At 35.0% G+C, this 15885-nt stretch overlaps 1 long non-coding RNA gene across 1 annotated transcript; it reads right to left on the reverse strand.

The window, feature by feature from the left end:
• Positions 1-6060: 6060 nt before the first annotated feature.
• Positions 6061-6419, reverse strand: LOC131598935 (uncharacterized). Its single transcript, XR_009282434.1, has 2 exons — positions 6313-6419; positions 6061-6235 (listed from the first exon to the last, which is right to left on the reverse strand). It is a non-coding gene; the product is annotated as an uncharacterized LOC131598935 (long non-coding RNA).
• Positions 6420-15885: the final 9466 nt, after the last annotated feature.

Consider the following 15885-nt stretch of genomic DNA (forward strand, 5'->3'; position numbering starts at 1 on the left):
TTTTCTTTATCACTTTATTTTGTCTATTTAGGTGCAAATAACAAAGGGAGGTCCATTCAAGAGTTACAAAGCCCATTGTTTTGATTATAGCCCATAATCCATTAGTGAAACTTTTACCATAAAAACAAGTTGTAGCCCATTTGTAATGGCATCAAAAAGCCTTGTTTACGGTTAAAGAGCCCAGGTTGCATCATCAGTGAAAAAAAATTTCACAATAGCAGAAAAAAAAAAAACAAGAAAAGAAGGGAGATATTTTGCTTGCAGAGGCTGAGTCACGGTTCTGGAATATCCCCAACTCACCACCCTTTATTCCAAAAACCTTCGTCAGATCCAAACACACCTCATCTTCGGATACAGATCCCCTGACTTCAACGCGGGAAAGTCAGGGTAACTTTGGACCATTTACAACTGTTGGATCAATTATGTGCATCAAACCATGCCACGTTTCTTTTGTATTGATTTTCTTGGAAAAAAATTGAATAGTAAAACCTCTAAATCTGGAAAAATATATGTTTCCACTTTCCCATCTCCTTCCAATTTCTATCGCCGCTGTGACAACATTGCTCCACCGACACAAAACTCTGATCCATTACACGGATTGCTTTAATTTTATTCATTTCTGATTTTTCTACATTGTTCCCTTCTTTTGATTTTGCTATAAACAATATGCTTGGCCTTTTATTGTATTTACAAAGTAACAATTTAAAATTTACCCCTTTTCATGGAAAACCAGAATCATCTAAATGTTAGATAATCTTCATCACTTTGTACTTCCATCTCTAGTTTCATTGATATGACATATTTTACAGCTCTTTTATCTTTGATACACAAAACAATCAGCTTCGTTGTTTTTTAGAAGAAATATTCAACAGAAAAAGAAGAACATTGTTCTTAGGAAAAAATATTCAAAATAAAAAAGAAGAAGAAGCATTTTTGCAGTGATGAAGGTCGACAACATTCGAAAGTAGAAGAAGCACCACAAATCAAAGCCATGAATTTGTTGTTAGTAATGTTTAGTGTTGATGCTTGCTTGAATAAAATTAAAACGCATGACACGTGGCTGTAGATGATGCACATGATTGATCCAACAGATGAAATTGGTCCAAAGTCACCCTGACTTTCCGGCGTTAAAGTCAGGGGATCCTTATCCCTCATCTTCATACCTATCGCAACCATTCCTTTAACCATCAAAACAACTTTAAATCTCCAAAAATCAATATATCTCTAAACCTGCAAAACCAAATCGTAGCCCTCATAACATAACCTTCACTGCAACATCTCTGAATCGATACTCTTCAAACCTCTCCGACATAACAACTCACCTTGAATTTCTTGTATCAGAACTAACAAAAACTAACATCAAACACTTTACCACCTGTGATTTCACCATCATCAACATCCTTCAAAACAACCTCGCAATAAATCACAACACCCTCTGCATCATCATTTGTCCTTAGTGACATCACCAATTCATTCAATCTTCATCAAAATCGCATCACACTTCATCAATCGCACACGACGACGGTTTGAAGATTCACGTAGCCTCACCACTTCGGTTTCCGAAACGTGATTCGGACACGCAACGGAAAACGTAACAACAAAGCTTCAGACGCGGAATCAGCACGATTTTAGCAGCAACAACCACCATCGTAGATTCGCAACAACAACCATACAATATCAACGCAAGCACCAACGTTTCTTCTTCAACTTCAACACCTGAACCATCGGATTGAAGGTGATTTGTTTTCGTGTGTGTTTGATGAAAGAGGAGATTGAGTTCGTAAAGAAACAAAGAGAGCGGAGTGGAGGAGTTGAACCGTGAAGTAAGTTTGAGAGAGGTGAGAAAGCAGAAGAACACCGTCAAAGAGGAAACAAAAGAAGGTGGACTCCATTTTGATAGTTTAAGGCTATGTTTGGGAGTTTGGAGGGGAGGGGAGGGGAAGGCTTCAAAAAATGAAATTTTAAAAAAATATAGGAAAATATTAGACATTTTTTGAAAAAATGATTTTGTTTAGAATGATAAAAGAGTCATTATTATTAATATATTTTTAATTTTGGAAATACTATAACAACCTAAAAGATATTTGGAACATTTATGTAAGCCCTTCAAAACCCTCCTTCAATACAATTTTTGAGTTCCTCCATTTTATGGGGTTTTTGGTGTTATGAATAAACTCAAACCCTCCAAAACCCTCCTACCCAAAATCTTTTTATTCTTTTCACTCAATTCTTCCTATTTTTCAAAGCCCTCCCCTCCCTTCCCCTCCAAACTCCCAAACATACCCTTAGGGTTCTTTTGTTTTCCTATCTTTTTGATTTGGGCTTAAAGGGCTATTAAAGCCCAATCCGAATTCCACAATACCATCATCCCTCAAGGCTTTCACCCCCTTTTAATATTTTCTTTCTTAGTTTATTGTTTTAATGTTTTTTTTTAATATTTCTTCTTTTGATTTTAAATTCATATTTTAAAAAATATTTTATATATTCAAAAAATACAAAAAATATATTAGTATTAGTTTTCTCATTTATATATCAAAATATCAAAAAATTGTTTTAATTTTCTTTTTGATTTAATACTTGATGATCTATTTGGTGAGAGTGAGTGATAATTTTTCAACATATCTCTCTTCGCCTACTCCTTTCTTTTGATATTTTCTTTGAATTACAAGTTTAGAGGTCTAATTCCTCTTCAAAGTCAATGGACTTAGGGCGTCGATGGGATGAAAATCCTAATCCGCAATATTAAGTGATTGAACTTGAAGATGGAAGGAACCTTGAATGTGATTCCATCTTTTATTTCTTTTTATTTTGGTCGATGAAAATCTCCGATATCATTGGAATTCTTTTGGATTCTTGATGAAGATGAGACCGCTACCTCTTTTCTTTTCGTGCAGTATTGCTTTCGGAGAACGATCTACATATCGTTTCTCTTGCATGCATTAGCACAAAAAATATTGACCGGTCTCGTTGTAGGGTAAATTCTATATAAGTTACTTGGCGATATGCTTTACATAGCGCACCATTCATTGTCTCGAATCGAAAAAAAGGATCAAATATGGCAGAGATTGTATGTGGTTGGTTTAAGACTTATGGAAGTTTATCGTGTAGTCGCTTTGATTCTATCAAGCTTCTGATGAACTTTCATTGAATTTAAACCTGGGATCATCATTCACTCACCATCGATCTTTTTTCCAAAATCGATGATATACTTGAAAGGTCTCAAGATGCTCATCTTGCTAACATTTTGATGATATACTTGATAAGTTTCAAGATGGTCATCTTTCTAACAATTAACAATGGACTTTAATTTCCGCACTTTATTATATTTTTCTTTATATTTCTCGCTTTATGCTTCTTTTATCATTCATCATATATATGTTTCCGCTATTTTCCTTTTGTCCATTTGGACGTATTGTTTATGTTTCCTCTATTTTCCCTTTGTCCATTTGGACGCATGTTTATGTTTCAGCTTTTTTTCCTTTGTCCATTTGGACGTGTGTTTATGTTTCCCCTAGTTTCCTTTTGACCATTTGGACCATATTTTATCTTTTGTGCTAAAACACTAATAAACAACTAAAAACAATATAAAAAAAGGATTTAAGGCTATATGGACTATTGGTTACTATCCTAGGCATTTTGGATATCTGGACCTCTCGAACTTGTTACCTTGATACCTCTGGACCTTGTTATACTGTTATTCTGTCTAGAAGTCCTTGGTGTTTACTCCAAGGCATTGGGTTGTTTTATGTTTTTGTATGCAGGTATTTCCTCGAAATTTCTTGATGGTTAATTCCAAGGCATTGTGATAAGGAATTCATTTGTACACAGCTGTTAATCTGCCCGATTTTTGTCAAGATTGTATGATGTATTCCAAAGGCTTGGTGCAAGTTGTGCTAAAGATAATCAAGTTCATCTGGATCCCCAATTGGTAATGTGTTGGTTTAGCGTTGGTAGTCCAAAGGATGAGAAATCTACCTTGACTATTAATGTCAAGTGTTGGATTCTTATTTGGTTAGATCGTTCTTTTCCTTAGCTTTTACTTTACGCTCTAGGATAGTCCCTTCATCTTCTTCACCCTTCTTAGATTTTCAAAATCTTCTCCCTTTTCCAAAACCTTCTTATGTTTGGAATTTCTTTTAAAAATCTTTCTTTAAAAATACCTTTTTCCCTTCTTTGCATTCCTTTCAAAGTTTATACAGAATTAATTGTTGTAGTGAGTTGTGATACCCCGCGATTTTGATATTGATTGATATGATGGAATCTTTTCCACTTTAGAGAGCTAGTGGCATGCTTGTTGATTTTATCCAAGTTGGAGCCCTTCTTTCATTTGTGATGCAAAGAATCCATTTGTTCTCATGTTAAAGATCAATGGCTGAGTATTCTCTCATACGATGATAAAGTGTTTATTCCTTTTAAAAATCTTCCCTTTTAAGTGGAACTACATTAGCTCTAATTTCTCCATTGCACCGAGGAGGTATGTAGGTACAATATTTAATGTCTTTCCGAGCTTATTTTAAAAATTAAACAAACCTCTCCTTTTGCACACGATATCTTTTTATAAATACAGATTTTCACTAAAGTTCCTGTGGAGTACCACATATTTGAGGGGTGCTTAAAACCTTCTCTTGTATAATCAACACCCGTACCTAAGATCTCTTTTTGCTGTTTTTGTTTCAAAAACTTCTCTTTAGGTTTATTTCGCTCTTTTCCCATTTCCTTTGGAAACAATAAAGCGTGGTGGCGACTTTCGCTGAAATAACGAGTCAAGTCTGTCAATGACTTCGATCTCAGATTTTCTCCGCTACAATGAGGTAATTGGAATTTTATTTGGTTTATAACCACCGGTTTATTCCAGTTTGGTGGTCCATTCCTTTTAAAATTATTATGTTTGAATGGAGTATTAAGATAATTCATTGTTAGTTTTTGGGATCATCTTTTATAGAATTTAAATTTTTTGGACCAAATTAAAAAATTGAAAACTAGGGACTAATTTCCAATTTTAGAAAATTTGAAGGACCAAATTGTAAATTTTAAAAATTATTAAGGACCGATTTGTAATTTTTTGGGGTCAATTTTGGAATTTTGGAATTTTTTTGAATTTCAAATTCTTTGATTTTTTATGTCATTCAAAATAATTACATTTAACTTAGATAAAATGCACTATACATTTCCATCATTTTAACAATTCTTCATTTTTGTATCCAAACAATAATACAAATCATTTTCAATTCACTCAAAACATTACATTACTTCATTAAAAATACTTCATTCAAATTCCCTCAAAATATTACATTATCTCATTAAAAATACTTCATTCAAACACATTCAAGACTTAACAACACACCCCCAACTCTAGTTGAGCCGAACATCTTAGCATCTTTAATCTAAATAATATTATATATGTTGTTTCTTTAATAATTTCTCGCACATAAGCTTTATTTGTTTAAAACTATCTAATATTGTATTATATCCCGAAGAATGTTATCGTAGAATTAAAAGTATCCAATATAATAAATAATGGTAATATAATATAATCATAAAATCATATATATTATTTTTTCCTAAAAAATAAATTAAAATGATTAAAAGGTTATTTTAGTTTTTCATTTAAGGTAAAATTAATGTTTAATATTAATTAATTATTTAAATTATTAAAAAATATCTTTATATATATATATATATATATATATATATATATATATATATATATATATATATATATATATATATATATATATATATATATATATATATATATATATATATATATATATATATATATATATATATATATATATATATATATATATATATATATATATATATAAAGATATTTTTTAATAATTTAAATAATTAATTAATATTAAACATTAATTTTACCTTAAATGAAAAACTAAAATAACCTTTTAATCATTTTAATTTATTTTTTAGGAAAAAATAATATATATGATTTTATGATTATATTATATTACCATTATTTATTATATTGGATACTTTTAATTCTACGATAACATTCTTCGGGATATAATACAATATTAGATAGTTTTAAACAAATAAAGCTTATGTGCGAGAAATTATTAAAGAAACAACATTATATTGGAAATACATGGAATTTTTTCTTATATAAATTGCCACTAATACACACATTGACAAACATGTCTTATGCACTTTGCAACTGCAGGAGGGGGACAATACTTTTCACCACAATCATTATCTTCGGTGCATAAATAAATTCCTGTGATATCAAATTAAAAACTAAAGTCATTAATAAGAAAGAGTTTTTTCAAAAACAAATGGTAAAAATGGACTTACCATCTGTTAGAGTGATAGAAATAAAAGTTATAATTAAAATAATGTATACAAACTTTAAAATTTCAACCATGTCTTACTTTGTTTTATTTTAGAAATATAAATTTGTATGATCACTTTATAGCCTGAAAATCTTAATTTTTTAAATTATAAATACTGTTACATGTGTCTCTTGATAGTCATCAGAGTTCATTCAAGTTTTAATAATTGTCATTTGTTATTATTGTATTATTTTTCTTTTATCATTTTATAGTAAGAGAAAATTTCAAAAAAATATTATATAGAGGAGAAGAATGAAAAAATAAGCGTAGAAATAGTGCACCAATGAGGTGATGTAAACATATATTAAATTATTAATTAAAAATATAAAACAACATGAATTGAACAATGAATTGAACAATGAATTCAACAAAGCATATTATATAGGGTGTTCGAAGTGCTGTTTGGACGGTTTTTATAACACCCCATAAAATTTTTTATTTAATTTAATTGATTTTTTGGATTAAATATTAGAATTATTTGAGTTATTTGAGAAAAGTGGAATAATGAGGCTAATGGGTCAGGGTTGCTTTTAGTAGATGGGGGGTGTCAGTTGCAAAGCCCATTGCTAATAATAAACTTATTTTCATAAAATAGAAAAAAGGGAGGGATTTGTGAAAATAGAACCAGAGGAGAAGTGAAGTCTGAACGTGAAAGAGCAGAGAAGCAAGGAAGTGCCAAGGGAGGAAGAACGAAGAATCAACCTTTAGGTAAGGGGGGACTCTTCCGTTTAACTTCTATTATGGGATTATAGATAGTAGGATAGATTGAGCATGTTGTTTGTATCAATTGGGTTATGTTTAGGTTTTAGGATGTTAGGTTGGGGTTGGGATAATTTGATGAAAGTTACACGATTTGGTGAATTCTGGATGTTAGATACTGATATGATGTTAATAGATGCTTATTGTGTGTTGGATGTGTGTTATAATATGCGTTGTTTTACTGTACGTGAAATTTGGTAAAAATGGAATCGGTTTGGTAATGATTCGGTGAAATAGGGACAAAATCGTAGGTTGTTTTCTGCGATTCGGATTCCTGGAAATCGGCAGTTTGTGCCGCGTCCAGGGGTTGGCGCCGCGAACTGCTTGGCAGAAAGCCAGGAAGTTTTGATGTATTCAGCACGCGCCGCGAGCACAGGGTTGCACCGCGAAGGCGTACTCCTTTTCTCGTTTTGCGCCGCGAGCACATGTTTGCGTCGCGAAGTGCTTGGCAGAAGGTCAAGGAATTTTTACTCGCTCAGTTCGCGCCGCGAACCATTTTTGGCGCCGCGTGCTGTTAGTGACAGTCCATTTTGGAAAGTTTTAAAGAGGCATAACTTTCAAACCGTATGACCGTTTTTAGTGCCGTTTCGAGCACGACGAAGCTAATTAAATGATTTATACGATAAAATGGTGTTTTGAGTCGTGACTTGATTTATTTTAAAACACTCGGTTGTATTTGGTTGTGATATTTTATGCGTACAGGTACATTGGTAAATGTTTTATCTGTTATGATGTAGTGGTTGTAACTGGTGATTGATATACATATATTATTGATGTAAAATATATGTTTGTTATGGTTGAGAAATGACATAACTATGTGTGGCTATTAATTGTTGCATTGGTTGAGGATTATGATATTCAGTTGATTGGTGTTGATGATTAGCATGTTGTATGTGATGCATGCATTTCATAATCATGTTGTGGGATGTTTCCCTTATGGTGGTAGGACAGTGGTAGCTAATTCCCATTGTGCGGAATTAGTGAGAGGAGTAGCCGAATCCTTATGGTGGTGGATCGGTGAGATGTGTTATTTCATGTTTGGTACCACATGCATATAGTTGCATTTGCATTAGGCTACTTGTATTATTATAATATGAATGGAAGATTGTCCAATGTTATAATAGGTGATGATTGTGTAATTGTTGTGATTTAACTATGTTGTGGCGAATCTGATCATAATTGTAATTGGGTGAATAATATGTGATTGATACTTTATTATTTATAGCCTATAACATTGGTTAAATGTGAATGAGATTCACCCTTACTGTTGTTATTTTTTAGATTGAGGACTAGCTTTTGTGCTTGGTGAGGATTAGCTCGTAGAGTGAATCCGTTTGAGTCAGTTGGGTCTGTGTCATGCTATGGTCGTGTAACACTGGGGGCGTTATTTAGAGTTACCTGATAAACTCTTGTTTTTGGCTATTTGTTTTATGGTTGAATTATGAGTCTCCGACTCCGGATGTTTAATTATTCAGACGTTAAGAATATTCCGTTGTGTTAACATGTTAACTGGATAATTTTGGTTTATCGTTCCTTTTATGGCATGACATGAATATTTGTTTATTTTGATGGAGTTGTAATACCCTTTTCATGTTTTACTCTGATTTTAGTTAATTTTCCTGCGGGGTTTAGAAGGGTGTTACAATAGTGGTATCAGAGCATAGTCGGTCGTTTGAGTCAGAGTCTTAGTGTCAGTTAATCCCTCATATGCGATTAGTGTAAGGTTGACACTATTGATACTTCTTGTTCTAATGAATATTGTGTTATATTTAGCAGAACAATGGCCGGGAGAGGAGGAAGAAACGACGACGCGTTTGCTGAGGCTCTGGGTATGATTGCTGGTGTGTTGGGAGGGAATGCCAATGGAGCGTGTATTGGTGCTGACAGGCAGCTGAACAGTTTTCAGAGGAACAATCCTCCGTTGTTCAAAGGCACTCAAGATCCCGAAGGCGCTCAGAGGTGGCTGAAGGAAATCAAAAGGATTTTCCGAGTGATCGATTGTACTGAAAATCTGAAGGTGAGATATGGTACTCACATGCTGTCTGAAGAAGCTGATGATTGGTGGATGGCTAGTAGGGATGAACTTAAAGCTGTTGGTGTAGCAATTACTTGGGCTGTGTTCAAGCGAGAATTCTTGCGGAGGTACTTTCTTGAGGATGTTAGCGGCAGGAAAGAGGTTGAATTTTTGGAGCTGACACAAGGTAACATGATCGTACCGAGGTATGCGTCCAAGTTTGTTGAACTTGCAAAGTATTATGTCCACTACAACAATGATGAAGCGAGCGAATTTTCGAAGTGTGTTGAGTTCGAGAATGGTCTCCGTGATGAAATTAAGCAGGGTATCAGGTATCAAAGGATTCGTCGGTTTACTGATTTGGTGGATTGTAGTAGAATCTATGAAGAGGATAATCTCAAGATGAATTCGTCTCACTCTCGCGAGTTAGTTGACAAGAAAGGGAAGAAGCCTATGGACGGTGGTAAGCCATATGGTAAAGGTAACTAGAAAGCTGGAGGTTGGAGGAAGCCTAGTGGGGGAGACTCTGGTGCTCCTGTTAAGTGCTTTAAGTGTGGGGAACCTAGACATCGCGTTCACGAATGCAAAAGTGAAGAGAAAAAGTGCTATAGGTGTGGTAAGGCAGGCCATATTGCTGTTGAGTGCAAAGGAAAGACGGTGACTTGTTATAACTTCGGTGGAGAAGGTCATATTAGTCCACAGTGTCCTAAGTCAAAGAAGAATCAAACTGGGGGTAAAGTTTTCGCTTTATCAGGTTCAGAGACTACTCTAGAGGATCGATTAATTAAAGGTACATGTTTTATCCATGGCACTCCTTTAATTGCAATTATAGATACTGGAGCAACTCACTCGTTTATTTCGTTGGATTGTGCTAAACGACTGAACTTGGAAATATCTGATATTAATGGAAGTATGATTATTGACACTCCTGCGCCGGGTTCAGTGACTACTTCGTTTGCTTGTTTTAATTGTCCAATTGATATTTTTGGTAGAGAATTTGGAATGGACTTAGTGTGCCTTCCGTTGGAACAACTCGATGCTATTCTGGGAATGAACTGGTTGCAATTCAATCGGGTTAATATCAATTGTTTCTCGAAGATGGTTATTTTTCTTGAATATATCAGTGTTGAGGACTTGGCGATGACTGCTAGACAAGTGGATGAAGCAATGAAGGACGGGGCTGTCATGTTTATGTTGATTGCATCTATGGAAGTGAAGAAGAGAGCGGTGAGTTGCGACTTACCGGTAGTATGTGAATTTCCAGAAGTTTTCCTAGAGGATGTAAGAGAGTTACCGCCAGAGAGGGAAGTTGAATTTTCTATTGAGTTAGTTCCTAGAACTAGTCCTGTATCGATGGCGCCGTATCGTATGTCGGCATCTGAATTAGCCGAGTTGTAGAGTCAGTTAGAAGAATTGCTGGAAAAAGAATTTATTCGTCCTAGTGTGTCGCCGTGGGGTGCGCCGGTGTTGTTGGTAAAGAAGAAAGAAGGATCTATGAGATTGTGTGTGGATTATAGGCAGCTGAATAAAGTTACTATCAAGAATCGGTATCCATTACTGAGGATTGATGATTTGATGGATCAACTGGTTGGTGCAAGCGTGTTCAGCAAAATTGACTTGAGGTCGGGATATCAACAGATTCGGGTGAAGACGGACGATATTCAGAAAACGGCATTTAGAACGAGGTATGGTCATTACAAATATACAGTGATGCCATTTGGAGTAACTAATGTGCCGGGGGTTTTCATGGAGTATATGAATAGGATCTTCCATCCTTACCGGGATCAGTTCATGGTGGTATTTATCGATGATATTCTAATATATTCTAAGAATGAAGAAGAACATGCAGAGCATCTAAGAGTGGTATTTGAACTATTGAAGGAAAAGAAACTTTATGCAAAACTGTCAAAGTGTGAGTTCTGGCTAAGTGAAGTAAGCTTTATTGGGCATGTAATTTCTAAAGATGGTATTGTCGTTGACCCAACGAAAGTAGAAGCAGTGTCTCAATGGGAAGCTCCGAAGTCAGTTTCCGAAATCTGTAGTTTCCTTGGTCTTGAGGGTTACTATAGGAAGTTAATTGAAGGTTTTTCAAAGTTAGTGTTGCCGTTAACTAAGTTGACTAGGAAGGGTCAAGCGTTCATCTAGGATTCGAAATGTGAAGAAGGATTCCAAGAGTTGAAGAGGACGTTGACTAGTGCGCCGATCTTGATTTTGCCGAATCCGGCAGAATCTTTTGTTGTTTATTGTGATGCTTCATTGATGGGATTAGGAGGTGTACTAATGCAGAATCGACAGGTAGTCGCTTATGCGTCGAGACAACTCAAAGTGCATGAGAAGAATTACTCGACTCATGACTTAGAGTTGGCAGCAGTAGTATTTGTGTTGAAACTGTGGAGGCATTATCTGTATGGTTCAAGGTTTGAAGTATTTAGTGATCACAAGAGTCTAAAGTATCTCTTTGATCAAAAAGAGCTAAATATGAGACAGGGGAGATGGTTAGAATTTCTCAAGGATTATGATTTTGGACTGAATTACCATCCGGGTAAAGCAAACGTTGTTGCCGATGCTTTGAGTAGGAAGTCCTTGCATATGTCTATGTTGATGGTGAGGGAATTGGACTTAATTGAACAATTCAGAGATTTGAGTTTAGTATGCGAAGACACTTCTAACAGTGTTAAATTGGGTATGCTGAAGCTGACTAGTAGTATTCTTGAGGAAATTCGAGAGGGTCAGAATACTGATGTAGAGTTGGTTGATAAGTTGACTCGGATTAACCAAGGTAAAGGAGGTGAATTTAGAATCAACGAGAATGGTATAATGAGATTTGGCAATCGTGTGTGTGTTCCTGATGTTTCCGAATTGAGGAAGAGCATTCTTGAAGAAGGACATCATAGTGGATTGAGTATTCATCCTGGTGCTACCAAGATGTATCATGACTTAAAGAAACTGTTTTGGTGGCCTGGAATGAAAAAGGAAATAGCTGAATTTGTTTATGCTTGTTTGACTTGCCAGAAGTCGAAGATTGAACATCAGAAGCCGTATGGAGCTATGCAATCGTTATTTATTCCTGAATGGAAGTGGGATAGTATATCTATGGATTTTGTTTCTGGTTTGCCGAGGACGGTGAAGAATTGTGAAGTTATTTGGATTATTGTGGACAGGTTGACGAAGTATGCTCACTTTATACCGATGAGAATGGATTACCCGATGGAGAGGTTAGCTCAATTGTATATTGAGAAGATAGTAAGTTTACATGGTATCCCTTCGAGTATCGTCTCAGATAGAGATCCAAGGTTTACATCTCGATTCTGAGAAGGTTTGCAGAAGGCTTTGGGTACTAAATTGAGGTTGAGTTCTGCTTATAATTCGCAGACCGATGGTCAGACTGAAAGGACAATTCAATCATTGGAAGATCTGTTGCGTGTCTGTGTATTGGAAAAAGGTGGTGCATGGGATAGTTATTTGCCATTGATCTAATTTACCTACAACAATAGTTTTCATTCGAGCAATGGTATGGCTCCATTTGAAGCTTTGTATGGTAGGAGATGTAGAACACCTTTGTGTTGGTATGAATCTGGTGAGAATACGGTGATTGGACCAGAAATTGTACAAGAGACTACGGAGAAGATTAAATTGATTCAGAAGAAGATGAAGGCTTCTCAGAGTTGCCAGAAGAGCTACCATGATAAAAGACGAATGACACTTGAATTTCAAGAAGGAGATCATGTGTTCTTGAGGGTGACTCCTACGACTGGTGTTGGTAGAGCACTAAAATCAAGGAAGTTGACTCTGCGTTTCATTGGTCCGTATCAGATTACAGAAAGGGTTGGAGAGGTGGATTACCGTGTTGCGTTGCCACCAATGCTTGCAAATTTGCACGATGTATTCCACGTATCACAATTGAGGAAATACACTGCAGATCCATCTCATGTGATCCAAGTAGATGATGTACAGGTAAAGGATAATCTGACAGTTGAAGTTTTGCCTATGAGGATTGAAGATCGGAAACTGAAACAATTGTGTGGCAAGGAGAGAGCGATGGTCAGAGTGGCTTGGGGAGGACCAGCAGGTGAGAATGTTACCTGGGAACTGGAAAGTCAGATGAAGGATTCCTACCCAGAACTCTTTGCCTAAGGTATGTTTTTGAGGACGAAAACTTTTCTAGTGGGGGAGAGTTGTAACAACCCATAAAATTCTTTATTTAATTTAATTGATTTTTTGGATTAAATATTAAAATTATTTGAGTTATTTGAGAAAAGTGGAATAATGAGGCTAATGGGCCATGGTTGCTTTTAGTAGAAGGGGGTGTCAGTTGCGAAGCCCATTGCTAATAATAAACTTATTTTCATAAAATAGGAAAAAGGGAGGGATTTTTGAAAATAGAACCAAAGGAGAAGTGAATTCTGAACGTGAAAGAGCAGAGTAGCAAGGAAGTGCGACGCGAGGAAGAACGAAGAATCAACCTTCAGGTAAGGGGGGACTCTTCCGTTTAACTTCTATTATGGGATTATAGATAGTAGGATAGATTGAGCATGTTGTTTGTACCAATTGGGTTATGTTTAGGTTTTAGGATGTTAGGTTGGGGTTGGGATAATTTGATGAAAGTTACACGATTTGGTGAATTCTGGATGTTATATACCGATATGATGTTAATAGATGCTTATTGTGTGCTGGATGTGTGTTATAATATGCGATGTTTTACTGTACGTGAAATTTGGTAAAAATGGAATCGGTTTGGTAATGATTCGGTGAAATAAGGACAAAATCGTAGGCTGTTTTCTGCGATTCGGATTCTTGGAAATCGCCAATTCGCGCCGGTCCAGGGGTTGGCGCTGCGAACTGCTTGCCAGAAAGCCAGGAAGTTTTGATGTATTCAGTACACGCTGCGAGCACAGGGTTGCGCCGCGAAGGCGTACTCCTTTTCTCGTTTCGCGCCGCGAGCAAATGTTTGCGCCACAAAGTGCTTGGTAGAAGGTCAAGGAATTTTTACTTGCTCAGTTCGCGCCGTGAACCAATGTTGGCGCCGCGTGCTGTTAGTGACATACCATTTTGGAAAGATCTAAAGAGGCATAACTTTCAAACCGTATGACCGTTTTTAGTGCCGTTTCGAGCACGGTGAAGCTTATTAAATGATTTATATGATAAAATGGTGTTTTGAGTCGTGACTTGATTTATTTTAAAACACTCGATTTTATTTGGTTATGATGTTTCATGCGTATAGGTACATTGGTAAATGTTTTATCTGTTATGATGTAGTGGTTGTAACTGGTGATTGATATACATATATTATTGATGTAAAATATATGTTTGATATGGTTGAGAAATGGCATAACTATGTGTGGCTATTAATTGTTGCGTTGGTTGAGGATTATGATATTCAGTTGATTGGTGTTGATGATTAGCATGTTGTATGTGATGCATGCATTTCATAATCATGTTGTGGGTTATATCCCTTATGGTGGTGAGACAGCGGTAGCTAATTCCCATTGTGCGGAATTAGTGAGAGGAGTAGCCGAATCCTTATGGTGGTGGATCGGTGAGATGGGTTATCCCATGTTTGGTACCACATGCATATAGTTGCATTTGCATTAGGCTACTTGTATTATTATAATATGAATGGAAGATTGTCCAATGTTATAATAGGTGATGATTGTGTAATTGTTGTGATTTAACTATGTTGTGGCGAATCTGATCATAACTGTAATTGGGTGAATAATATGTGATTGATATTTTATTATTTATAGCTTATAACATTGGTTAAATGTTAATGAGACTCACCCTTAATGTTGTTATTTTTCAGATTGAGGACTAGCTTTTGTGCTTGGTAAAGATTAGCTCGTAGAGTGAATCCATTTGAGTCAGTTGGGTCTGTGTCATGCTCTGGTCGTGTAACACTGGGGAAGTTATTTAGAGTTACCTGATAAACTCTTGTTTTTGGCTATTTGTTTTACGGTTGAATTATGAGTCTCCGACTCCGGATGTTAAATTATTCAGACGTTAAGAATATTCTGTTGTGTTAACATGTTAACTGGATAATTTTGGTTTATCGTTCCTTTTATGGCATGACATGAATATTTGTTTATTTTGATGGAGTTGTAATACCCTTTTCATGTTTTACTCTGATTTTAGTTAATTTTCCTGCGGGGTTTAGAAGGGTATTACATTTTTGATGTTAAACGTCATTTAAATCGCAAGATAAAAAAAGTGTAATTCGATTTAATTTCATTGGCTTTTAGAAATAAAATCGAATTAAATCAAACCCAATAAATACGGTTTGAACTGGGTCGATTAATTCAATTTTTTATAATTTTTTTCTTGAAGGACAACAAAATTTTGTATTTAGTCATTCATACACTTCCATAAAATAAATTTATAATTGTCAAAATAAATTTATAATTTTTTGTATAAAAATGAATTGCATTTTACAATTTTATTTTATGTCTAAAGGACAATATACATGAAATTGCATTCTTAAATAAATTTGTAATAGTAATTGTGTAACACCCCAAATTCGATTAAGCAAATTAATCAAATTATTTTCAAGTTTACTTGATTTTGTATGTGTTTTAATTAAATAAATTGTTTAATTGTTTAAAGCCATGTGGGTATAGTGAATGTTGGGTGTGTTGAGACTATACTATTAGGGATAATTAAAATTATTAGTATTTTAATTAATTAAACAAAAATTTGAAAATAGAGGCATTTTGGTAGAATAATTAATTATTAGATTAAATAATTAAAATAAAGAAGAAATTTAAGGAG

The sequence above is a fragment of the Vicia villosa genome, linkage group LG4, assembly GCF_029867415.1.
Source record: "Vicia villosa cultivar HV-30 ecotype Madison, WI linkage group LG4, Vvil1.0, whole genome shotgun sequence".
In the NCBI taxonomy this organism is placed as follows: domain Eukaryota; kingdom Viridiplantae; phylum Streptophyta; class Magnoliopsida; order Fabales; family Fabaceae; genus Vicia; species Vicia villosa.